The following is a 27,702-nucleotide window of genomic DNA, read 5'->3' as shown; positions in this document are numbered from 1 at the left end:
TTTAAATACCGATGCTTCACTTCAGGTTTACTGTATACCTTGCACCTTCTTATTAACGAAGAAACACAGAAATTGCATCCGAATTTGATACAAATGCCACAATGCCGACATAAGTACAAGAGGACTGACACTCTCACTTTCTATGATTTGTACCTCTCCCGTGAGTCCAGTTTTAGATTCCGATGCTTCACTTCAGGTTTCCTGTATACCTTGCACCCTCTTATTGACGACGAAACACAGAAATTGTATCCGAATTTAATACAAAAGGCTCAATGCCGACTTAAGTACAAGAGGACTGACATTCTAACTTTCTATGATTTGAACCTCTCCTGTGAGTCCAGTTTTAGATTCCGAAGCTTCACTTCAGGTTTCCTGTATACCATGCACCTTCTTATTGACGATGAAACACAGAAATTGTATCCGAATTTAATACAAAAGGCTCAATGCCGACTTAAGTTCAAGAGGACTGACATTCTAACTTTCTATGATTTGAACCTCTCCTGTGAGTCCAGTTTTAGATTCCGATGCTTCACTTTGGGTTTACTGTATCCCTTGGACCTTCTTATTGACGATGAAACACAGAAATTGCATCCGAATATAATACAAATGGCACAATGCCGACTTAAGTACAAGAGGACTGACACTCTCACTTTCTATGATTTGAACCTCTCCTGTGAGTCCAGTTTTAGATTCCGATGCTTCACTTCAGGTTCACTTTACCCCTTGGACATTCTTATTGAGGATGAAACACAGAAATTGCTTCCGAATTTAATACAAATCGCACAATGCCGACTTAAGTACAAGAGGACTGACACCCTCACGTTCTATGATTCGAAACTCTCCTGTGGGGTCAGTTTTAGATTCCGATGCTTCACTTCAGGTTCACTCTATCATTTGGTCCTTCTTATTGACGATAAAACACAGAAATTGCATCCGAATTTAATACAAAAGGCACAATACCGACTTAAGTACAAGAGGAGTGACACTCTAACTTTCTATGATTTGAACGTCTCCTGTGAGTCCAGTTTTAAATACGGATGCTTCACTTCATGCTTACTGTATACCTTGCACCTTCTTATTGACGATGAAACATAGAAATTGCATCGGAATTTAATACAAAAGCCACAATGCCGACGTAAGTAAAAGAGGCCTGACACTCTAACTTTCTATTATTTGAACCTCTCCTGTGAGTGCAGTTTTAGATTCCGATGCTTCACTTCAGGTATACTGTATCCCTTGGACCTTCTTATTAACGATGAAACACAGAAATTGCATCCGAATTTGATACAAATGCCACAATGCCGACATACGTACAAGAGGACTGACACTCTCACTTTCTATGATTTGTACCTCTCCCGTGAGTCCAGTTTTAGATTCCGATGCTTCACTTCAAGTTTCCTGTATACCTTGCACCTTCTTATTGACGACGAAACACAGAAATTGTATGCGAATGTAATACAAAAGGCACAATGCCGACTTAAGTACAAGAGGACTGACATTCTAACTTTCTATGATTTGAACCTCTCCTGAGAGTCCAGTTTTAGATTCCGATGCTTCACTTCTGGTTTACTGTATCCCTTGGACTTTCTTATTGTCGATGAAACATAGAAATTGCATCCGAGTTTAATACAAATGGCACAATACAGACTTAAGTACAAGAGGAGTGACACTCTAACTTTCTATGATTTGAACCTCTCCTGTGAGTCCAGTTTTTGATTCCGATGCTTCACTTCAGGTTTACTGTATATCTTGGACCTTCTTATTGACGATGAAACACAGAAATTGCATCCGAATTAAATACAAATGGCACAATGCCGACTTAAGTACAAGTGGACTGACACTCTCACTTTCTATGATTTGAATCCCTCCTGTGAGTCCAGTTTTAGATTCCGAAGCTTCACTTCGTGTTTTCTGTATAACTTGCAAATTCTGATTGACGATGTAACACAGAAATTGCATCGGAATTTAATACAAAAGGCACAATGTCGACTTAAGTAAAAGAGGACAGACCCTCTAACTTTCTATGATTTGAACCTCTCCTGTGAGTCCAGTTTTAGATTCTGATGCTACACTTCAGGTTTACTGTATCCCTTGGACCTTCTTATTGACGATGAAACACAGAAATTGCATCCGAATTTAATACAAAAGGCACAATGCCGACTTAAGTACAAGAGGACTGACACTCTCACTTTCTATGATTTGAACCTCTCCTGTAAGTCCAGTTTTAGATTCTGATGCTTCTCTTCAGGGTTACTGTATACCTTGCACCTTCTTATTGACGATGAAACACAGAAATTGCATCAGAATTAAATTCAAAAGGCACAATGTCTACTTAAGTAAAAGAGGACAGACACTCTCACTTTCTATGATTTGAACCTCTCCTGAAAGTCCGGTTTTAGATTCCGATGCTTCACTTCAGGGTTACTGTATACCTTGCACCTTCTTATTGACAATGAAACACAGAAATTGCATCGGAATTAAATTCAAAAGGCACAATGCCTACTTAAGTAAAAGAGGACAGACACTCTCACTTTCTATGATTTGAACCTCTCCTGTGAGTCCAGTTTTAGATTCCGATGCTTCACTTCAGGTTTACTGTATCCCTTGGACCTTCTTATTGACGATGAAACACAGAAATAGCATCGGAATTAAATTCAAAAGGCACAATGCCGACTTAAGTACAACAGGACTGACACTCTAACCTTCTATGATTTCAACCTCTCCTATAGGTCCAGTTTTAAATTCCGATGCTTCACTTCAGGTTTACTGTATCCCTTGGAGCTTCTTATTGACGATGAAACACTAAGATCAAGAGGACAGACACTCTAACTTTCTATGATTTGAACCTCTCCTGTGAGTCCCGTTTTAGATTCCGATGCTTCACTTTAGGTTCACTGTATCCCTTGGACCTTCTTATTGACGATGAAACACAGAAATGGCATCCGAATATAATACAAATGTCACAATGCCGACTTAAGTACAAGAGGACTGACACTCTCACTTTCTATGATTTGAACCTCTCCTGTGAGTCCAGTTTTGGATTCCGATGCTTCACTTCAGGTTTACTTTACCCCTTGGACACTCTTATTGAGGATGAAACACAGAAATTGCTTCCGAATTTAATACAAATCGCACAATGCCGACTTAAGTACAAGAGGACTGACACTCTCACGTTCTATGATTCGAACCTCTCCTGTGGGGTCAGTTTTAGATTCCGATGCTTCACTTCAGGTTTACTGTATATCTTGGACCTTCTTATTGACGATGAAATGCAGAACTTGCATCCGAATTTAATACAAATGGCTCAATGCCGACTTAAGTACAAGTGGACTGACACTCTCACTTTCTATGATTTGGATCCCTCCTGTGAGTCCAGTTTTAGATTCCGAAGCTTCACTTCGTGTTTTCTGTATCACTTGCACCTTCTGATTGACGATGTAACACAGAAATTGCATCAAAATTTAATACAAAAAGCACAATGTCGACTTAAGTAAAAGAGGACAGACCCTCTAACTTTCTATGATTTGAACCTCTCCTCTGAGTCCAGTTTTAGATTCCGATGCTTCACTTCAGGTTTACTGTATATCTTGGACCTTCTTATTGACGATGAAACACAGAAATTGCATCCGAATTTAATACAAATGGCACAATGCCGACTTAAGTACAAGTGGACTGACACTCTCACTTTCTATGATTTGAATCCCTCCTGTGAGTCCAGTTTTAGATTCCGAAGCTTCACTTCGTGTTTTCTGTATAACTTGCACCTTCTGATTGACGATGAAACACAGAAATTGCATCCGAATTAGATACAAATGCCACACTGCCGACATACGTACAGGGGGACTGACACTCTCACTTTCTATGATTTGAACCTCTCCTGTAAGTCCAGTTTTAGATTCTGATGCTTCTCTTCAGGGTTACTGTATACCTTGCAACTTCTTATTGACGATGAAACACAGAAATTGCATCGGAATTAAATTCAAAAGGCACAATGCCTACTTAAGTAAAAGAGGACAGACACTCTCACTTTCTATGATTTGAACCTCTCCTGTAAGTCCGGTTTTAGATTCCGATGCTTCACTTCAGGGTTACTGTATACCTTGCACCTTCTTATTGACGATGAAACACAGAAATTGCATCGGAATTAAATTCAAAAGGCACAATGCCTACTTAAGTAAAAGAGGACAGACACTCTCACTTTCTATGATTTGAACCTCTCCTGTGAGTCCAGTTTTAGATTCCGATGCTTCACTACAGGTTTACTGTATCCCTTGGACCTTCTTATTGACGATGATACACAGAAATAGCATCGGAATTAAATTCAAAAGGCACAATGCCGACTTAAGTACAACAGGACTGACACTCTAACCTTTTATGATTTCAACCTCTCCTATAGGTCCAGTTTTAAATTCCGATGCTTCACTTCAGGTTTACTGTATCCCTTGGAGCTTCTTATTGACGATGAAACACAGAGTTTGCATCCGAATTTAATACAAAAGGCACAATGCCGACGTAAGTACAAGAGGACAGACACTCTAACTTTCTATGATTTGAACCTCTCCTGTGAGTCCAGTTTGAGATTCCGATGCTTCACTTTAGGTTTACTGTATCCCTTGGACCTTCTTATTGACGATGAAACACAGAAATTGCATCCGAATATAATACAAATGTCACAATGCCGACTTAAGTACAAGAGGATTGACACTCTCACGATCTATGATTCGAACCTCTCCTGTGGGGTCAGTTTTAGATTCCGATGCTTCACTTCAGGTTCACTCTATCATTTGGTCCTTCTTATTGACGATAAAACACAGAAATTGCATCCGAATTTAATACAAAAGGCACAATACCGACTTAAGTACAAGAGGAGTGACACTCTAACTTTTTATGATTTGAACGTCTCCTGTGAGTCCAGTTTTAAATACCGATGCTTCACTTCAGGTTTACTGTATACCTTGCACCTTCTTATTAACGATGAAACACAGAAATTGCATCCGAAATTGAAACAAATGCCACAATGCCGACATAAGTACAAGAGGACTGACACTCTCACTTTCTATGATTTGTACCTCTCCCGTGAGTCCAGTTTTAGATTCCGATGCTTCACTTCAGGTTTCCTGTATACCTTGCACCCTCTTATTGACGACGAAACACAGAAATTGTATGCGAATTTAATACAAAAGGCACAATGCCGACTTCAGTACAAGAGGACTGACATTCTAAATTTCTATGATTTGAACCTCTCCTGAGAGTCCAGTTTTAGATTCCGATGCTTCACTTCTGGTTTACTGTATCCCTTGGACTTTCTTATTGTCGATGAAACATAGAAATTGCATCCGAGTTTAATACAAATGGCACAATACCGACTTAAGTACAAGAGGAGTGACACTCTAACTTTCTATGATTTGAACCTCTCCTGTGAGTCCAGTTTTAGATTCCGATGCTTCGCTTCAGGTTTACTGTATATCTTGGACCTTCTTATTGACGATGAAACACAGAAATTGCATCCGGATTTAATACAAATGGCTCAATGCCGACTTAAGTACAAGTGGACTGACACTCTCACTTTCTATGATTTGAATCCCTCCTGTGAGTCCAGTTTTAGATTCCGAAGCTTCACTTCGTGTTTTCTGTATAACTTGCACCTTCTGATTGACGATGTAACACAGAAATTGCATCGGAATTTAATACAAAAGGCACAATGTCGACTTAAGTAAAAGAGGACAGACCCTCTAACTTTCTATGATTTGAGCCTCTCCTGTGAGTCCAGTTTTAGATTCTGATGCTTCACTTCAGGTTTACTGTATCCCTTGGACCTTCTTATTGACGATGAAACACAGAAATTGCATGCGAAATTGAAACAAATGCCACAATGCCGACATAAGTACAAGAGGACTGACACTCTCACTTTCTATGATTTGTACCTCTCCCGTGAGTCCAGTTTTAGATTCCGATGCTTCACTTCAGGTTTCCTGTATAACTTGCACCCTCTTATTGACGACGAAACACAGAAATTGTATGCGAATTTAATACAAAAGGCACAATGCCGACTTAAGTACAAGAGGACTGACATTCTAACTTTCTATGATTTGAACCTCTCCTGAGAGTCCAGTTTTAGATTCCGATGCTTCACTTCTGGTTTACTGTATCCCTTGGACTTTCTTATTGTCGATGAAACATAGAAATTGCATCCGAGTTTAATACAAATGGCACAATACCGACTTAAGTACAAGAGGAGTGACACTCTAACTTTCTATGATTTGAACCTCTCCTGTGAGTCCAGTTTTAGATTCCGATGCTTCACTTCAGGTTTATTGTATATCTTGGACCTTCTTATTGACGATGAAACACAGAAATTGCATCCGAATTTAATACAAATGGCTCAATGCCGACTTAAGTACAAGTGGACTGACACTCTCACTTTCTATGATTTGAATCCCTCCTGTGAGTCCAGTTTTAGATTCCGAAGCTTCACTTCGTGTTTTCTGTATAACTTGCACCTTCTGATTGACGATGTAACACAGAAATTGCATCGGAATTTAATACAAAAGGCACAATGTCGACTTAAGTAAAAGAGGACAGACCCTCTAACTTTCTATGATTTGAGCCTCTCCTGTGAGTCCAGTTTTAGATTCTGATGCTTCACTTCAGGTTTACTGTATCCCTTGGACCTTCTTATTGACGATGAAACACAGAAATTGCATGCGAAATTGAAACAAATGCCACAATGCCGACATAAGTACAAGAGGACTGACACTCTCACTTTCTATGATTTGTACCTCTCCTGTGAGTCCAGTTTTAGATTCCGATGCTTCACTTCAGGTTTCCTGTATAACTTGCACCCTCTTATTGACGACGAAACACAGAAATTGTATGCGAATTTAATACAAAAGGCACAATGCCGACTTAAGTACAAGAGGACTGACATTCTAACTTTCTATGATTTGAACCTCTCCTGAGAGTCCAGTTTTAGATTCCGATGCTTCACTTCTGGTTTACTGTATCCCTTGGACTTTCTTATTGTCGATGAAACATAGAAATTGCATCCGAGTTTAATACAAATGGCACAATACCGACTTAAGTACAAGAGGAGTGACACTCTAACTTTCTATGATTTGAACCTCTCCTGTGAGTCCAGTTTTAGATTCCGATGCTTCACTTCAGGTTTATTGTATATCTTGGACCTTCTTATTGACGATGAAACACAGAAATTGCATCCGAATTTAATACAAATGGCTCAATGCCGACTTAAGTACAAGTGGACTGACACTCTCACTTTCTATGATTTGAATCCCTCCTGTGAGTCCAGTTTTAGATTCCGAAGCTTCACTTCGTGTTTTCTGTATAACTTGCACCTTCTGATTGACGATGTAACACAGAAATTGCATCGGAATTTAATACAAAAGGCACAATGTCGACTTAAGTAAAAGAGGACAGACCCTCTAACTTTCTATGATTTGAACCTCTCCTGTGAGTCCAGTTTTAGATTCCGATGCTTCACTTCAGGTTTCCTGTATACCTTGCACCCTCTTATTGACGACGAAACACAGAAATTGTATGCGAATTTAATACAAAAGGCACAATGCCGACTTAAGTACAAGAGGACTGACATTCTAACTTTCTATGATTTGAACCTCTCCTGAGAGTCCAGTTTTAAATACCGATGCTTCACTTCAGGTTTACTGTATACCTTGCACCTTCTTATTAACGATGAAACACAGAAATTGCATCCGAAATTGAAACAAATGCCACAATGCCGACATAAGTACAAGAGGACTGACACTCTCACTTTCTATGATTTGTACCTCTCCCGTGAGTCCAGTTTTAGATTCCGATGCTTCACTTCAGGTTTCCTGTATACCTTGCACCCTCTTATAGACGACGAAACACAGAAATTGTATGCGAATTTAATACAAAAGGCACAATGCCGACTTAAGTACAAGAGGACTGACATTCTAACTTTCTATGATTTGAACCTCTCCTGAGAGTCCAGTTTTAGATTCCGATGCTTCACTTCTGGTTTACTGTATCCCTTGGACTTTCTTATTGTCGATGAAACATAGAAATTTCTTCCGAGTTTAATACAAATGGCACAATACCGACTTAAGTACAAGAGGAGTGACACTCTAACTTTCTATGATTTGAACCTCTCCTGTGAGTCCAGTTTTAGATTCCGATGCTTCACTTCAGGTTTACTGTATATCTTGGACCTTCTTATTGACGATGAAACACAGAAATTGCATCCGAATTTAATTCAAATGGCTCAATGCCGACTTAAGTACAAGTGGACTGACACTCTCACTTTCTATGATTTGAATCCCTCCTGTGAGTCCAGTTTTAGATTCCGAAGCCTCACTTCGTGTTTTCTGTATAACTTGCACCTTCTGATTGACGATGTAACACAGAAATTGCATCGGAATTTAATACAAAAGGCACAATGTCGACTTAAGTAAAAGAGGACAGACCCTCTAACTTTCTATGATTTGAACCTCTCCTGTGAGACCAGTTTTAGATTCCAATGCTTCACTTCAGGGTTACTGTATATCTTGGACCTTCTTATTGACGATGAAACACAGAAATTGCATCCGAATTTAATACAAATGGCACAATGTCGACTTAAGTACAAGTGGACTGACACTCTCACTTTCTATGATTTGAATCCCTCCTGTGAGTCCAGTTTTAGATTCCGAAGCTTCACTTCGTGTTTTCTGTATAACTTGCACCTTCTGATTGACGATGTAACACAGAAATTCCATCGGAATTTAATACAAAAGGCACAATGTCGACTTAAGTAAAAGGGGACAGACCCTCTAACTTTCTATGATTTGAACCTCTCCTGTGAGTCCAGTTTTAGATTCTGATGCTTCACTTCAGGTTTACTGTATCCCTTGGACCTTCTTATTGACGATGAAACACAGAAATTGCATCCGAATTTAATACAAAAGGCATAATGCCGACTTAAGTACAAGAGGACTGACACTCTCACTTTCTATGATTTGAACCTCTCCTGTAAGTCCACTTTTAGATTCTGATGCTTCTCTTCAGGGTTACTGTATACCTTGCACCTTCTTATTGACGATGAAACACAGAAATTGCATCGGAATTAAATTCAAAAGGCACAATTCCTACTTAAGTAAAAGAGGACAGACACTCTCACTTTCTATGATTTGAACCCCTCCTGAAAGTCCGGTTTTAGATTCCGATGCTTCACTTCAGGGTTACTGTATACCTTGCACCTTCTTATTGACGATGAAACACAGAAATTGCATCGGAATTAAATTCAAAAGGCACAATGCCTACTTAAGTAAAAGAGGACTGACACTCTCACTTTCTATGATTTGAACCTCTCCTGTGAGTCCAGTTTTAGATTCCGATGCTTCACTTCAGGTTTACCGTATCCCTTGGACTTTCTTATTGACGATGGAACACAGAAATAGCATCGGAATTAAATTCAAAAGGCACAATGCCGACTTAAGTACAACAGGACTGACACTCTAACCTTCTATGATTTCAACCTCTCCGATAGGTCCAGTTTTAAATTCCGATGCTTCACTTCAGGTTTACTGTATCCCTTGGAGCTTCTTATTGACGATGAAACACAGAGTTTGCATCCGAATTTAATGCAAAAGGCACAATGCCGACGTAAGTACAAGAGGACAGACACTCTACCTTTCTATGATTTGAACCTCTCCTGTGATTCCAGTTTTAGATTCCGATGCTTCACTTTAGGTTTACTGTATCCCTTGGACCTTCTTATTGACGATGATACACAGAAATTGCATCCGAATATAATACAAATGTCACAATGCGCGACTTAAGTACAAGAGGACTGACACTCTCACTTTCTATGATTTGAACCTCTCCTGTGAGTCCAGTTTTAGATTCCGATGCTTCACTTCAGGTTTACTTTACCCCTTGGACACTCTTATTGAGGATGAAACACAGAAATTGCTTCCGAATTTAATACAAATCGCACAATGCCGACTTAAGTACAAGAGGACTGACACTCTCACGTTCTATGATTCGAACCTCTCCTGTGGGGTCAGTTTTAGATTCCGATGCTTCACTTCAGGTTCACTCTATCATTTGGTCCTTCTTATTGACGATAAAACACAGAAATTGCATCCGAATTTAAAACAAAACGCACAATACCGACTTAAGTACAAGAGGAGTGACACTCTAACTTTCTATGATTTGAACCTCTCCTGTGAGTCCAGCTTTAGATTCCGATGTTTCACTTCAGGTTTAGTGCATCCCTTGTACCTTCTTATTGACTATGAAACACAGGAATTGCATCCGAATTTAATACAAATGGCACAATGCTGACTTAAGTACAAGAGGACTGACACTCTAACTTTCTATGATTTGATCGTCTCCTGTGAGTCCAGTTTTAAATACCGATGCTTCACTTCAGGTTTACTGTATACCTTGCACATTCTTATTAACGATGAAACACAGAAATTGCATCCGAATTTGATACAAATGCCACAATGCCGACATAAGTACAAGAGGTCTGACACTCTCACTTTCTATGATTTTAACCTCTCCTGTGAGTCCAGTTTTAGATTCCGATGTTTCACGTCAGGTTTAGTGCATCCCTTGTACCTTCTTATTGACTATGAAACACAGGAATTGCATCCGAATTTAATACAAATGGCACAATGCTGACTTAAGTACAAGAGGACTGACACTCTAACTTTCTATGATTTGATCGTCTCCTGTGAGTCCAGTTTTAAATACCGATGCTTCACTTCTGGTTTACTGTATCCCTTGGACCTTCTTATTGACGATGAAACACAGAAGTTGCATCTGAATTTAATACAAAAGGCACAATGGCGACTTAAGTATAAGAGGACTGACACTCTCACTTTCTATGATTTGAATCCCTCCTGTGAGTCCAGTTTTAGATTCCGAAGCTTCACTTCGTGTTTTCTGTATAACTTGCACCTTCTGATTGACGATGTAACACAGAAATTGCATCGGAATTTAATACAAAAGGCACAATGTCGACTTAAGTAAAAGAGGACAGACCCTCTAACTTTCTATGATTTGAACCTCTCCTGTGAGTCCAGTTTTAGATTCTGATGCTTCACTTCAGGTTTACTGTATCCCTTGGACCTTCTTATTGACGATGAAACACAGAAATTGCATCCGAATTTAATACAAAAGGCACAATGCCGACTTAAGTACAAGAGGACTGACACTCTCACTTTCTATGATTTGAACCTCTCCTGTAAGTCCAGTTTTAGATTCTGATGCTTCTCTTCAGGGTTACTGTATACCTTGCACCTTCTTATTGACGATGAAACACAGAAATTGCATCGGAATTAAATTCGAAAGGCACAATGTCTACTTAAGTAAAAGAGGACAGACACTCTCACTTTCTATGATTTGAACCTCTCCTGAAAGTCCGGTTTTAGATTCCGATGCTTCACTTCAGTGTTACTGTATACATTGCACCTTCTTATTGACGATGAAACACAGAAATTGCATCGGAATTAAATTCAAAAGGCACAATGCCTACTTAAGTAGAAGAGGACAGACACTCTCACTTTCTATGATTTGAACCTCTCCTGTGAGTCCAGTTTTAGATTCCGATGCTTCACTTCAGGTTTACTGTATCCCTTGGACCTTCTTATTGACGATGAAACACAGAAATAGCATCGGAATTAAATTCAAAAGGCACAATGCCGACTTAAGTACAACAGGACTGACACTCTAACCTTCTATGATTTCAACCTCTCCTATAGGTCCACTTTTAAATTCCGATGCTTCACTTCAGGTTTACTGTATCCCTTGGAGCTTCTTATTAACGATGAAACACAGAGTTTGCATCCGAAATTAATACAAAAGGCACAATGCCGACGTAAGTACAAGAGGACAGACACTCTAACTTTCTATGATTTGAACCTCTCCTGTGAGTCCAGTTTTAGATTCCGATGCTTCACTTTAGGTTTACTGTATCCCTTGGTCCTTCTTATTGACGATGAAACACAGAAATTGCATCCGAATATAATACAAATGTCACAATGCCGACTTAAGTACAAGAGGACTGACACTCTCACTTTCTATGATTTGAACCTCTCCTGTGAGTCCAGTTTTAGATTCCGATGCTTCACTTCAGGTTTACTTTACCCCTTGGACACTCTTATTGAGGATGAAACACAGAAATTGCTTCCGAATTTAATACAAATCGCACAATGCCGACTTAAGTACAAGAGGACTGACACTCTCACGTTCTATGATTCGAACCTCTCCTGTGGGGTTAGTTTTAGATTCGGATGCTTCACTTCAGGTTCACTCTATCATTTGGTCCTTCTTATTGACGATAAAACACAGAAATTGCATCCGAATTTAAAACAAAAGGCACAATACCGACTTAAGTACAAGAGGAGTGACACTCTAACTTTCTATGATTTGAACCTCTCCTGTGAGTCCAGTTTTGGATTCCGATGTTTCACTTCAGGTTTAGTGCATCCCTTGTACCTTCTTATTGACTATGAAACACAGGAATTGCATCCGAAGTTAATACAAATGGCACAATGCTGACTTAAGTACAAGAGGACTGACACTCTAACTTTCTATGATTTGAACGTCTCCTGTGAGTCCAGTTTTAAATACCGATGCTTCACTTCAGGTTTACTGTATACCTTGCACCTTCTTATTAACGATGAAACACAGAAATTGCATCCGAATTTGATACAAATGCCACAATGGCGACATAAGTACAAGAGGACTGACACTCTCACTTTCTATGATTTATACCTCTCCCGTGAGTCCAGTTTTAGATTCCGATGCTTAACTTCAGGTTTCCTGTATACCTTGCACCCTCTTATTGACGACGAAACACAGAAATTGTATGCGAATTTAATACAAAAGTCACAATGCCGACTTAAGTACAAGAGGACTGACATTCTAACTTTCTATGATTTGAACCTCTCCTGAGAGTCCAGTTTTAGATTCCGATGCTTCACTACAGGTTTACTGTATCCCTTGGACCTTCTTATTGACGATGAAACACAGAAATAGCATCGGAATTAAATTCAAAAGGCACAATGCCGACTTAAGTACAACAGGACTGACACTCTAGCCTTTTATGATTTCAACCTCTCCTATAGGTCCAGTTTTAAATTCCGATGCTTCACTTCAGGTTTACTGTATCCCTTGGAGCTTCTTATTGACGATGAAACACAGAGTTTGCATCCGAATTTAATACAAAAGGCACAATGCCGACGTAAGTACAAGAGGACAGACACTCTAACTTTCTATGATTTGAACCTCTCCTGTGAGTCCAGTTTTAGATTCCGATGCTTCACTTTAGGTTTACTGTATCCCTTGGACCTTCTTATTGACGATGAAACACAGAAATTGCATCCGAATATAATACAAATTCACAATGCCGACTTAAGTACAAGAGGACTGACACTCTCACGTTCTATGATTCGAACCTCTCCTGTGGGGTCAGTTTTAGATTCCGATGCTTCACTTCAGGTTTACTGTATATCTTGGACCTTCTTATTGACGATGAAACACAGAAATTGCATCCGAATTTAATACAAATGGCTCAATGCCGACTTAAGTACAAGTGGACTGACACTCTCACTTTCTATGATTTGAATCCCTCCTGTGAGTCCAGTTTTAGATTCCGAAGCTTCACTTCGTGTTTTCTGTATAACTTGCACCTTCTGATTGACGATGTAACACAGAAATTGCATCGGAATTTAATACAAAAGGCACAATGTCGACTTAAGTAAAAGAGGACAGACCCTCTAACTTTCTATGATTAGAACCTCTCCTGTGAGTCCAGTTTTAGATTCCGATGCTTCACTTCAGGTTTACTGTATATCTTGGACCTTCTTATTGACGATGAAACACAGAAATTGCATCGGAATTTAATACAAATGGCACAATGCCGACTTAAGTACAAGTGGACTGACACTCTCACTTTCTATGATTTGAATCCCTCCTGTGAGTCCAGTTTTAGATTCCGAAGCTTCACTTCGTGTTTTCTGTATAACTTGCACCTTCTGATTGACGATGTAACACAGAAATTGCATCGGAATTTATTACAAAAGGCACAATGTCGACTTAAGTAAAAGAGGACAGACCCTCTAACTTTCTATGATTTGAACCTCTCCGGTGAGTCCAGTTTTAGATTCTGATGCTTCACTTCAGGTTTACTGTATCCCTTGGACCTTCTTATTGACGATGAACACAGAAATTGCATCCGAATTTAATACAAAAGGCATAATGCCGACTTAAGTACAAGAGGACTGACACTCTCACTTTCTATGATTTGAACCTCTCCTGTAAGTCCAGTTTTAGATTCTGATGCTTCTCTTCAGGGTTACTGTATACCTTGCACCTTCTTATTGACGATGAAACACAGAAATTGCATCGGAATTAAATTCAAAAGGCACAATGCCTACTTAAGTAAAAGAGGACAGACACTCTCACTTTCAGTGATTTGAACCTCTCCTGAAAGTCCGGTTTTAGATTCCGATGCTTCACTTCAGGGTTACTGTATACCTTGCACCTTCTTATTGACGATGAAACACAGAAATTGTATCGGAATTAAATTCAAAAGGCACAATGCCTACTTAAGTAAAAGAGGACAGACACTCTCACTTTCTATGATTTGAACCTCTCCTGTGAGTCCAGTTTTAGATTCCGATGCTTCACTTCAGGTTTACTGTATCCCTTGGACCTTCTTATTGACGATGAAACACAGAAATAGCATCGGAATTAAATTCAAAAGGCACAATGCCGACTTAAGTACAACAGGACTGACACTCTAACCTTCTATGATTTCAACCTCTCCTATAGGTCCAGTTTTAAATTCCGATGCTACACTTCAGGTTTACTGTATCCCTTGGAGCTTCTTATTGACGATGAAACACAGAGTTTGCATCCGAATTTAATGCAAAAGGCACAATGCCGACGTAAGTACAAGAGGACAGACACTCTAACTTTCTATGATTTGAACCTCTCCTGTGATTCCTGTTTTAGATTCCGATGCTTCACTTTAGGTTTACTGTATCCCTTGGACCTTCTTATTGACGATGATACACAGAAATTGCATCCGAATATAATACAAATGTCACAATGCCGACTTAAGTACAAGAGGACTGACACTCTCACTTTCTATGATTTGAACCTCTCCTGTGAGTCCAGTTTTAGATTCCGATGCTTCACTTCAGGTTTACTTTACCCCTTGGACACTCTTATTGAGGATGAAACAGAAATTGCTTCCGAATTTGATACAAATCGCACAATGCCGACTTAAGTACAAGAGGACTGACACTCTCACGTTCTATGATTCGAACCTCTCCTGTGGGGTCAGTTTTAGATTCCGATGCTTCACTTCAGGTTCACTCTATCATTTGGTCCTTCTTATTGACTATAAAACACAGAAATTGCATTAGAATTTAAAACAAAAGGCACAATACCGACTTAAGTACAAGAGGAGTGACACTCTAACTTTCTATGATTTGAACCTCTCCTGTGAGTCCTGTTTTAGATTCCGATGCTTCACTTCAGGTTTACTGTATATCTTGGACCTTCTTATTGACGATGAAACACAGAAATTGCATCCGAATTTAATACAAATGGCTCAATGCCGACTTAAGTACAAGTGGACTGACACTCTCACTTTCTATGATTTGAATCCCTCCTGTGAGTCCAGTTTTAGATTCCGAAGCTTCACTTCGTGTTTTCTGTATAACTTGCACCTTCTGATTGACGATGTAACACAGAAATTGCATCGGAATTTAATACAAAAGGCACAATGTCGACTTAAGTAAAAGAGGACAGACCCTCTAACTTTCTATGATTTGAACCTCTCCTGTGAGTCCAGTATTAGATTCCGATGCTTCACTTCAGGTTTACTGTATATCTTGGACCTTCTTATTGACGATGAAACACAGAAATTGCATCCGAATTTAATACAAATGGCACAATGCCGACTTAAGTACAAGTGGACTGACACTCTCACTTTCTATGATTTGAATCCCTCCTGTGAGTCCAGTTTTAGATTCCGAAGCTTTACTTCGTGTTATCTGTATAACTTGCACCTTCTGATTGACGATGAAACACAGAAATTGCATCCGAATTTGATACAAATGCCACAATGCCGACATACGTACAAGAGGACTGACACTCTCACTTTCTATGATTTGAACCTCTCCTGTAAGTCCAGTTATAGATTCTGATGCTTCTCTTCAGGGTCACTGTATACCTTGCACCTTCTTATTGACGATCAAACACAGAAATTGCATCGGAATTAAATTCAAAAGGCACAATGCCTACTTAAGTAAGAGAGGACAGACACTCTCACTTTCTATGATTTGAACCTCTCCTGTAAGTCCGGTTTTAGATTCCGATGCTTCACTTCAGGGTTACTGTATACCTTGCACCTTCTTATTGACGATGAAACACAGAAATTGCATGGGAATTAAATTCAAAAGGCACAATGCCTACTTAAGTAAAAGAGGACAGACACTCTCACTTTCTATGATTTGAACCTCTCCTGTGAGTCCAGTTTTAGATTCCGATGCTTCACTTCAGGTTTACTGTATCCCTTGGACCTTCTTATTGACGATGAAACACAGAAATAGCATCGGAATTAAATTCAAAAGGCACAATGCCGACTTAAGTACAACAGGACTGACACTCTAACCTTTTATGATTTCAACCTCTCCTATAGGTCCAGTTTTAATTTCCGATGCTTTACTTCAGGTTTACTGTATCCCTTGGAGCTTCTTATTGACGATGAAACACAGAGTTTGCATCCGAATTTAATACAAAAGGCACAATGCCGACGTAAGTACAAGAGGACAGACACTCTAACTTTCTATGATTTGAACCTCTCCTGTGAGTCCAGTTTTAGATTCCGATGCTTCACTTTAGGTTTACTGTATCCCTTGGACCTTCTTATTGACGGTGAAACACAGAAATTGCATCCGAATATAATACAAATGTCACAATGCCGACTTAAGTACAAGAGGACTGACACTCTCACTTTCTATGATTTGAACCTCTCCTGTGAGTCCAGTTTTAGATTCCGATGCATCACTTCAGGTTTACTTTACCCCTTGGACACTCTTATTGAGGATGAAACACAGAAATTGCTTCCGAATTTAATACAAATTGCACAATGCCGACTTAAGTACAAGAGGACTGGCACTCTCACGTTCTATGATTCGAAGCTCTCCTGTGGGGTCAGTTTTAGATTCCGATGCTTCACTTCAGGTTCACTCTATCATTTGGTCCTTCTTATTGACGATAAAACACAAAAATTGCATCCGAATTTAATACAAAAGGCACAATACCGACTTAAGTACAAGACGAGCGACACTCTAACTTTCTATGATTTGAACCTCTCCTGTGAGTCCAGTTTTAGATTCTGATTTTCACTTCAGGTTTAGTGCATCCCTTGTACCTTCTTATTGACTATGAAACACAGGAATTGCATCCGAATTTCATACAAATGGCACAATGCCGACTTAAGTACAAGAGGACTGACACTCTAACTTTCTATGATTTGAACGTCTCCTGTGAGTCCAGTTTTAAATACCGAAGCTTCACTTCAGGTTTACTGTATACCTTGCACCTTCTTATTAACGATGAAACACAGAAATTGCATCCGAGTTTAATACAAATGGCACAATACCGACTTAAGTACAAGAGGAGTGACACTCTAACTTTCTATGATTTGAACCTCTCCTGAGAGTCCAGTTTTAGATTCCGATGCTTCACTTCAGGTTTACTGTATTGTTGAGTGTTAATTAAGTAAATAAATTAGTGAAATCAAAGTGAACTAAGAAATTAGAATATAAATGGAAAACTTGGTTTAGTTTAGAGAGTTACATACTGGCATTCAGCGGGCAGAACAGAAGAAACAATGACCGTGGAGTCAGCGAGTTCCACATAAGCGGGCGCTGTCGATTCAGCCATCAGGGCATCGCCCGACCGGCTCACGTGTTTCTCAGTTGTCGCATGTGAGCAAAGGCCCTCGCCTACATTCCAAGAGCCAATGACCGACGTTAAGAAGATTCTTCGAGAAGCTTTTCAACGTGACGGAAGAGGCAATGACCGGCTCACGTTTTTCTCAGTCGTCACATGCGATCAGAGGCCCCCGCCTACATTCCAAGAGCCAATGACCGAAGTCAAGAAGATTCTTCGAGAAGCTTTTCAACGTGACAGAAGAGGCAATGGCCGTGAAGTCGTTCACCTCCAGTGAACTGAAGTGAATAAATACGCGAGACGCGGTGGGCCCGACAGAGGAAGACGGATGAAGACAGATGAAGACAGACGGAGACGAAGACGAGAGACGAAGGAAGAAAAGAAGAGTAGCAGTAGTTTTCAGTCAGTTTCAGTGCTGAAGACCGTCATGCAAGAAGAGACTGCATCATGCACAGACGCACCAAGTCCGCCGCTGTAAAGGAATAGCAAGCAGCAGCCGCGGCGCCAGAAGACAGAAGTTAAAAGGTGTTGGAAGTCTGGTTTTTACATACCCGGGTGACTCGTGAGGACGGGAAGGAGACGGCCTCACATCAGTAGTTACCTGTGAGCTGGGATAAAGACCTGACAGCCGAAGACTGGCAAGCGGGAGTCCGTGGTTCGAGTTCGGGACACTGGCCTTCCCCCGCCGCGCCGCTCCGCTGGTCGACGCACAACACACGCGGCCGCTTAGAGAAGAGAAACACTGGGACGCCACATTCAAGGTATCATCCGATGCACGACTTCGCTCGCAATAGTTAAAACCGGCCACCTCGCGCTGCGCGTCTCCCGTCAGCTGGGCGAGACGGCGACACGAGATTCACACCGCTACGCGTAATCAGACGCCGCCGCCGCCGCCGCCGCCGCCGCCGCTGTCGCAGCACAAGGCTACGCAAACGACACGGCTGCCGCTCTCCGAACCAGAACATCCAGTAAGATACAGTTGTACGAAACTTTCAATAAAAGTTATCTTATGTAAAAATGATGTTTCATTCGACCTCATACCCGAGCCAAGGGAGAACCCACCCTGCCCACATGTTGTAAGAGAGAAAAGTTAAGTTATTTAATATTTTCACCCTGACAGAATGTTTAGAATGCTCATCCTGACAATTGACAGCATCAAAAGAGAAAACACAGTTACATTGAGTGACAGAAGTGTCACATTTAGTAACATAACTGTTACATTTGATGTCAGAAGCCGTTTAAGTTGTTACAGTATACCTTGGACCGTCTTATTGACGATGAAACACAGAAATTGCATCCGAATTTAATACAAATGGCTCAATGCCGACTTAAGTACAAGCGGACTGACACTCTCACTTTCAATGATTTGAATCCCTCCTGTGAGTCCAGTTTTAGATTCCGAAGCTTCACTTCGTGTTTTCTGTATAACTTGCACCTTCTGATTGACGATGTAACACAGATATTGCATCGGAATTTAATACAAAAGGCACAATGTCGACTTAAGTAAAAGAGGACAGACCCTCTAATTTTCTATGATTTGAACCTCTCCTGTGAGTCCAGTTTTAGATTCCGATGCTTCACTTCAGGTTTACTGTATATCTTGGACCTTCTTATTGACGATGAAACACAGAAATTGCATCCGAATTTAATACAAATGGCACAATGCCGACTTAAGTACAAGTGGACTGACACTCTAACTTTCTATGATTTGAATCCCTCCTGTGAGTCCAGTTTTAGATTCCGAAGCTTCACTTCGTGTTTTCTGTATAACTTGCACCTTCTGATTGACGATGTAACACAGAAATTGCATCGGAATTTAATACAAAAGGCACAATGTCGACTTAAGTAAAAGAGGACAGACCCTCTAACTTTCTATGACTTGAACCTCTCCTGTGAGTCCAGTTTTAGATTCTGATGCTTCACTTCAGGTTTACTGTATCCCTTGGACCTTCTTATTGACGATGAAACACAGAAATTGCATCCGAATTTGATACAAAAGGCACAATGCCCACTTAAGTACAAGAGGACTGACACTCTCACTTTCTATGATTTGAACCTCTCCTGTAAGTCCAGTTTTAGATTCCGATGCTTCACTTCAGGGTTACTGTATACCTTGCACCTTCTTATTGACGATGAAACACAGAGTTTGCATCCGAATTTAATACAAAAGGCACAATGCAGACGTAAGTAAAAGAGGACAGACACTCTCACTTTCTATGATTTGAACCTCTCCTGTGAGTCCAGTTTTAAATACTGATGCTTCACTTCAGGTTTACTGTATACCTTGCACCTTCATATTGACGATGAAACATAGAAATTGCATCGGAATTTAATACAAATGCCACAATGCCGACGTAAGTAAAAGAGGCCTGACACTCTAACTTTCTATGATTTGAACCTCTCCCGTGAGTCCAGTTTTAGGTTCCGATGCTTCACTTCAGGTATACTGTATTCCTTGGACCTTCTTATTAACGATGAAACACAGAAATTGCATCCGAATTTAATACAAATGGCACAATGTCGACTAAAGTACAAGAGGTCCGACACTCTCACTTTCTATGATTTGTACCTCTCCTGTGAGTCCAGTTTTAGATTCCGAAGCTTCACTTCAGGTTTCCTGTATACCTTGCACCTTCTTATTGACGATGAAACACAGAAATTGTATCCGAATTTAATACAAAAGGCTCAATGCCGCCTTAAGTTCAAGAGGACTGACATTCTAACTTTCTATGATTTGAACCTCTCCTGAGAGTCCAGTTTTAGATTCCGATGCTTCACTTCTGGTTTACTGTATCCCTTGGACTTTGTTATTGTCGATCAAACACAGAAATTGCATCTGAGTTTAATACAAATGGCACAATAACGACTTAAGTACAAGAGGAGTGACACTCTAATTTTCTATGATTTGAACCTCTCCCATGAGTCCAGTTTTAGATTCCGATGCTTCACTTCAGGTATACTGTATCCCTTGGACCTTCTTATTAACGATGAAACACAGAAATTGCATTCGAATTTAATACAAATGGCACAATGTCGACTTAAGTACAAGAGGACTGACACTCTCACTTTCTATGATTTGTACCTCTCCTGTGAGTCCAGTTTTAGATTCCGATGCTTCACTTCAGGTTTTCTGTATACCTTGCACCTTCTTATTGACGACGAAACACAGAAATTGCATCGGAAATTAAATCAAAAGGCACAATGCCTACTTAAGTAAAAGACGACAGACACTCTCACTTTCTATGATTTGAACCTCTCCTGTGAGTCCAGTTTTAGATTCCGATGCTTCACTGCAGGTTTACTGTATGCCTTGGACCTTCTTATTGACGATGAAACACTGAAATTGCATCGGAATTAAATTCAAAAGGCACAATGCCGACTTAAGTACAACAGGACTGACACTCTAACCTTCTATGGTTTCAACCTCTCCTGTAGGTCCAGTTTTAAATTCCGATGCTTCACTTCAGGTTTACTGTAACCCTTGGAGCTTCTTATTGACGATGAAACACAGAGTTTGCATCCGAATGTAATACAAAAGGCACAATGCCGACGTAAGTACAAGAGGACAGACTCTCTAACTTTCTATGATTTGAACCTCTCCTGTGAGTCCAGTTTTAGATTCCGATGCTTCACTTCAGGTTTACTGTATCCCTTGGACCTTCTTATTGACGATGAAACACAGAAATTTCATCCGAATTTAATACTAAAGGCACAATACCGACTTAAGTGCAAGAGGAGTGACACTCTAACTTTCTATGATTTGAACCTCTCCTGTGAGTCCAGTTTTAGATTCCGATGTTTCACTTAAGGTTTAGTGTATCCCTTGGACCTTCTTATTGACTATGAAACACAGAAATTGCATCCAAATTTAATACAAATGGCACAATGCCGACTTAAGTACAAGAGGACTGACACTCTAACATTCTATGATTTGAACCTCTCCTGTGAGTCCAGTTTTAAATACCGATGCTTCACTTCAGGTTTACTGTATACCGTGCACCTTCTTATTGACGATGAAACATAGAAATTGCATCGGAATTTAATACAAAAGCCACAATGCCGACGTAAGTAAAAGAGGCCTGACACACTAACTTTCTATGATTTGATCCTCTCCTGTGGGTCCAGTTTTAGATTCCGATGCTTCACTTCAGGTATACTGTATCCCTTGGACCTTCTTATTAACGATGAAACACAGAAATTGCATCCGAATTTGATACAAATGCCACAATGCCGACATAAGTACAAGAGGACTGACACTCTCACAATCTATGATTTGTACCTCTCCTGTGAGTCCAGTTTTAGATTCCGATGCTTCACTTCAGGTTCCCTGTATACCTTGCACCTTCTTATTGACGATGAAACACAGAAATTGTATCCGAATTTAATACAAAAGGCACAATGCCGACTTAAGTACAAGAGGACTAACATTCTAAATTTCTATGATTTGTACCTCTCCTTTGAGGCCAGTTTCAGATTCCGATGCTTCACTTCAGGTTTCCTGTATACCTTGCACCTTCTTATTGCCGATGAAACACAGAAATTGTATCCGAATTTAATACAAAAGCCTCAATGCCGACTTAAGTACAAGAGGACTGACATTCTAACTTTCTATGATTTGAACCTCTCCTTAGAGTCCAGTTTTAGATTCCGATGCTTCACTTCTGGTTTACTGTATCCCTTGGACTCTCTTATTGTCGATGAAACACAGAAATTGCATCCGAGTTTAATACAAATGGCACAATACCGACTTAAGTACAAAAGGAGTGACACTCTAGCTTTCTATGATTTGAACCTCTCCTGTGAGTCCAGTTTTAGATTCCGATGTTTCACTTCGGGCTTAGAGTATCCCTTGGATCTTCTTATTGACTATGAAACATAGGAATTGCATCCGAATTTAATACAAATGGCACAATGCCGACTTAAGTACAAGAGGACTGACACTCTCACATTCTATGATTTGAATCCCTCCTGTGAGTCCAGTTTTAGATTCCGAAGCTTCACTTCGGGTTTTCTGTATAACTTGCACCTTCTGATTGATGATGTAACACAGAAATTGCATCGGAATTTAATACAAAAGGCACAATGCCGACTTAAGTAAATGAGGACAGACCCTCTAACTTTCTATGATTTGAACCTCTCCTGTGAGTCCAGTTTTAGATTATGATGCATCACTTCAGGTTTACTGTATCCCTTGGACCTTCTTATTGACTATGAAACACAGAAAGTGCATCCGAATTTAATACAAAAGGTACAACGCCGACTTAAGTACAAGAGGACTGACACTCTCACTTTCTATGATTTGAACCTCTCCTGTAAGTCCAGTTTTAGTTACCGATGCTTCACTTCAGGTTTACTGTATACCTTGCACCTTCTTATTGACGATGAAACACAGAAATTGCATCGGAATTAAATTCAAAATGCACAATGCCTACTTCAGTAAAAGAGGACAGACACTCTCACTTTCTATGATGTGAACCCTCATGTGAGTCGAGTTTTAGAGTCTGATGCTTCACTTCAGGTTTACTGTATACCTTAGACCTTCTTATTGACGATGAAACACAGAAATTGCATCGGAATTAAATTCAAAAGGCACAATGCCGACTTAAGTACAACAGGACTGACACTCTAACCTTCTACGACTTCAACCTCTCCTGTAGGTCCAGTTTTAGATTCCGATGCTTCCCTTCAGCTTTACTGTATCCCTTGGAACTTCTTATTAACGATGAAACACAGAAATTGCATCCGAACTTGATACAAATGCCACAATGCCGACATAAGTACAAGAGGACTGACACTCTCACTTTCTATGATTTGAACCTCTCCTGTGAGTCCAGTTTTAGATTCCGATGCTTCAATTCAGGTTTACTTTACCCCTTGGACATTCTTATTGAGGATGAAACACAGAAATTGCTTCCGAATTTAATACAAAAGGCTCAATGCCGACTTAAGTTCAAGAGGACTGACATTCTAACTTTCTATGATTTGAACCTCTCCTGAGAGTCCAGTTTTAGATTCCGATGCTTCACTTCTGGTTTACTGTATCCCTTGGACTTTCTTATTGTCGATCAAACACAGAAATTGCATCTGAGTTTAATACAAATGGCACAATAACGACTTAAGTACAAGAGGAGTGACACTCTAATTTTCTATGATTTGAACCTCTCCCATGAGTCCAGTTTTAGATTCCGATGCTTCACTTCAGGTATACTGTATCCCTTGGACCTTCTTATTAACCATGAAACACAGAAATTGCATTCGAATTTAATACAAATGGCACAATGTCGACTTAAGTACAAGAGGACTGACACTCTCACTTTCTATGATTTGTACCTCTCCTGTGAGTCCAGTTTTAGATTCCGATGCTTCACTTCAGGTTTCCTGTATACCTTGGACCTTCTTATTGACGATGAAACACAGAAATTTCATCCGAATTTAATACTAAAGGCACAATACCGACTTAAGTGCAAGAGGAGTGACACTCTAACTTTCTATGATTTGAACCTCTCCTGTGAGTCCAGTTTTAGATTCCGATGTTTCACTTCAGGTTTAGTGTATCCCTTGGACCTTCTTATTGACTATGAAACACAGAAATTGCATCCAAATTTAATACAAATGGCACAATGCCGACTTAAGTACAAGTGGACTGACACTCTAACATTCTATGATTTGAACCTCTCCTGTGAGTCCAGTTTTAAATACCGATGCTTCACTTCAGGTTTACTGTATACCGTGCACCTTCTTATTGACGATGATACATAGAAATTGCATCGGAATTTAATACAAAAGCCACAATGCCGACGTAAGTAAAAGAGGCCTGACACTCTAACTTTCTATGATTTGATCCTCTCCTGTGGGTCCAGTTTTAGATTCCGATGCTTCACTTCAGGTATACTGTATCCCTTGGACCTTCTTATTAACGATGAAACACAGAAATTGCATCCGAATTTGATACAAATGCCACAATGCCGACATAAGTACAAGAGGACTGACACTCTCACAATCTATGATTTGTACCTCTCCTGTGAGTCCAGTTTTAGATTCCGATGCTTCACTTCAGGTTCCCTGTATACCTTGCACCTTCTTATTGACGATGAAACACAGAAATTGTATCCGAATTTAATACAAAAGGCACAATGCCGACTTAAGTACAAGAGGACTAACATTCTAAATTTCTATGATTTGTACCTCTCCTGTGAGGCCAGTTTCAGATTCCGATGCTTCACTTCAGGTTTCCTGTATACCTTGCACCTTCTTATTGCCGATGAAACACAGAAATTGTATCCGAATTTAATACAAAAGCCTCAATGCCGACTTAAGTACAAGAGGACTGACATTCTAACTTTCTATGATTTGAACCTCTCCTTAGAGTCCAGTTTTAGATTCCGATGCTTCACTTCTGGTTTACTGTATCCCTTGGACTCTCTTATTGTCGATGAAACACAGAAATTGCATCCGAGTTTAATACAAATGGCACAATACCGACTTAAGTACAAGAGGAGTGACACTCTAGCTTTCTATGATTTGAACCTCTCCTGTGAGTCCAGTTTTAGATTCCGATGTTTCACTTCGGGTTTAGAGTATCCCTTGGACCTTCTTATTGACTATGAAACATAGGAATTGCATCCGAATTTAATACAAATGGCACAATGCCGACTTAAGTACAAGAGGACTGACACTCTCACATTCTATGATTTGAATCCCTCCTGTGAGTCCAGTTTTAGATTCCGAAGCTTCACTTCGGGTTTTCTGTATAACTTGCACCTTCTGATTGATGATGTAACACAGAAATTGCATCGGAATTTAATACAAAAGGCACAATGCCGACTTAAGTAAATGAGGACAGACCCTCTAACTTTCTATGATTTGAACCTCTCCTGTGAGTCCAGTTTTAGATTATGATGCATCACTTCAGGTTTACTGTATCCCTTGGACCTTCTTATTGACTATGAAACACAGAAAGTGCATCCGAATTTAATACAAAAGGCACAACGCCGACTTAAGTACAAGAGGACTGACACTCTCACTTTCTATGATTTGAACCTCTCCTGTAAGTCCAGTTTTAGTTACCGATGCTTCACTTCAGGTTTACTGTATACCTTGCACCTTCTTATTGACGATGAAACACAGAAATTGCATCGGAATTAAATTCAAAATGCACAATGCCTACTTAAGTAAAAGAGGACAGACACTCTCACTTTCTATGATGTGAACCCTCATGTGAGTCGAGTTTTAGAGTCTGATGCTTCACTTCAGGTTTACTGTATACCTTAGACCTTCTTATTGACGATGAAACACAGAAATTGCATCGGAATTAAATTCAAAAGGCACAATGCCGACTTAAGTACAACAGGACTGACACTCTAACTTTCTACGACTTCAACCTCTCCTGTAGGTCCAGTTTTAGATTCCGATGCTTCCCTTCAGCTTTACTGTATCCCTTGGAACTTCTTATTAACGATGAAACACAGAAATTGCATCCGAACTTGATACAAATGCCACAATGCCGACATAAGTACAAGAGGACTGACACTCTCACTTTCTATGATTTGAACCTCTCCTGTGAGTCCAGTTTTAGATTCCGATGCTTCAATTCAGGTTTACTTTACCCCTTGGACATTCTTATTGAGGATGAAACACAGAAATTGCTTCCGAATTTAATACAAAAGGCTCAATGCCGACTTAAGTTCAAGAGGACTGACATTCTAACTTTCTATGATTTGAACCTCTCCTGAGAGTCCAGTTTTAGATTCCGATGCTTCACTTCTGGTTTACTGTATCCCTTGGACTTTCTTATTGTCGATCAAACACAGAAATTGCATCTGAGTTTAATACAAATGGCACAATAACGACTTAAGTACAAGAGGAGTGACACTCTAATTTTCTATGATTTGAACCTCTCCCATGAGTCCAGTTTTAGATTCCGATGCTTCACTTCAGGTATACTGTATCCCTTGGACCTTCTTATTAACCATGAAACACAGAAATTGCATTCGAATTTAATACAAATGGCACAATGTCGACTTAAGTACAAGAGGACTGACACTCTCACTTTCTATGATTTGTACCTCTCCTGTGAGTCCAGTTTTAGATTCCGATGCTTCACTTCAGGTTTCCTGTATACCTTGCACCTTCTTATTGACGATGAAACACAGAAATTGCATCGGAAATTAATTCAAAAGGCACAATGCCTACTTAAGTAAAAGACGACAGACACTCTCACTTTCTATGATTTGAACCTCTCCTGTGAGTCCAGTTTTAGATTCCGATGCTTCACTGCAGGTTTACTGTATCCCTTGGACCTTCTTATTGACGATGAAACACTGAAATTGCATCGGAATTAAATTCAAAAGGCACAATGCCGACTTAAGTACAACAGGACTGACACTCTAACCTTCTATGATTTCAACCTCTCCTGTAGGTCCAGTTTTAAATTCCGATGCTTCACTTCAGGTTTACTGTAACCCTTGGAGCTTCTTATTGACGATGAAACACAGAGTTTGCATCCGAATTTAATACAAAAGGCACAATGCCGACGTAAGTACAAGAGGACAGACTCTCTAACTTTCTATGATTTGAACCTCTCCTGTGAGTCCAGTTTTAGATTCCGATGCTTCACTTCAGGTTTACTGTATCCCTTGGACCTTCTTATTGACGATGAAACACAGAAATTTCATCCGAATTTAATACTAAAGGCACAATACCGACTTAAGTGCAAGAGGAGTGACACTCTAACTTTCT

Source organism: Schistocerca serialis, chromosome 11 (genome assembly GCF_023864345.2).
Source record: "Schistocerca serialis cubense isolate TAMUIC-IGC-003099 chromosome 11, iqSchSeri2.2, whole genome shotgun sequence".
NCBI lineage: Eukaryota > Metazoa > Arthropoda > Insecta > Orthoptera > Acrididae > Schistocerca > Schistocerca serialis.
The sequence above is the reverse complement of the archived record's forward strand: the minus strand, read 5'-3'. Positions refer to the sequence as shown.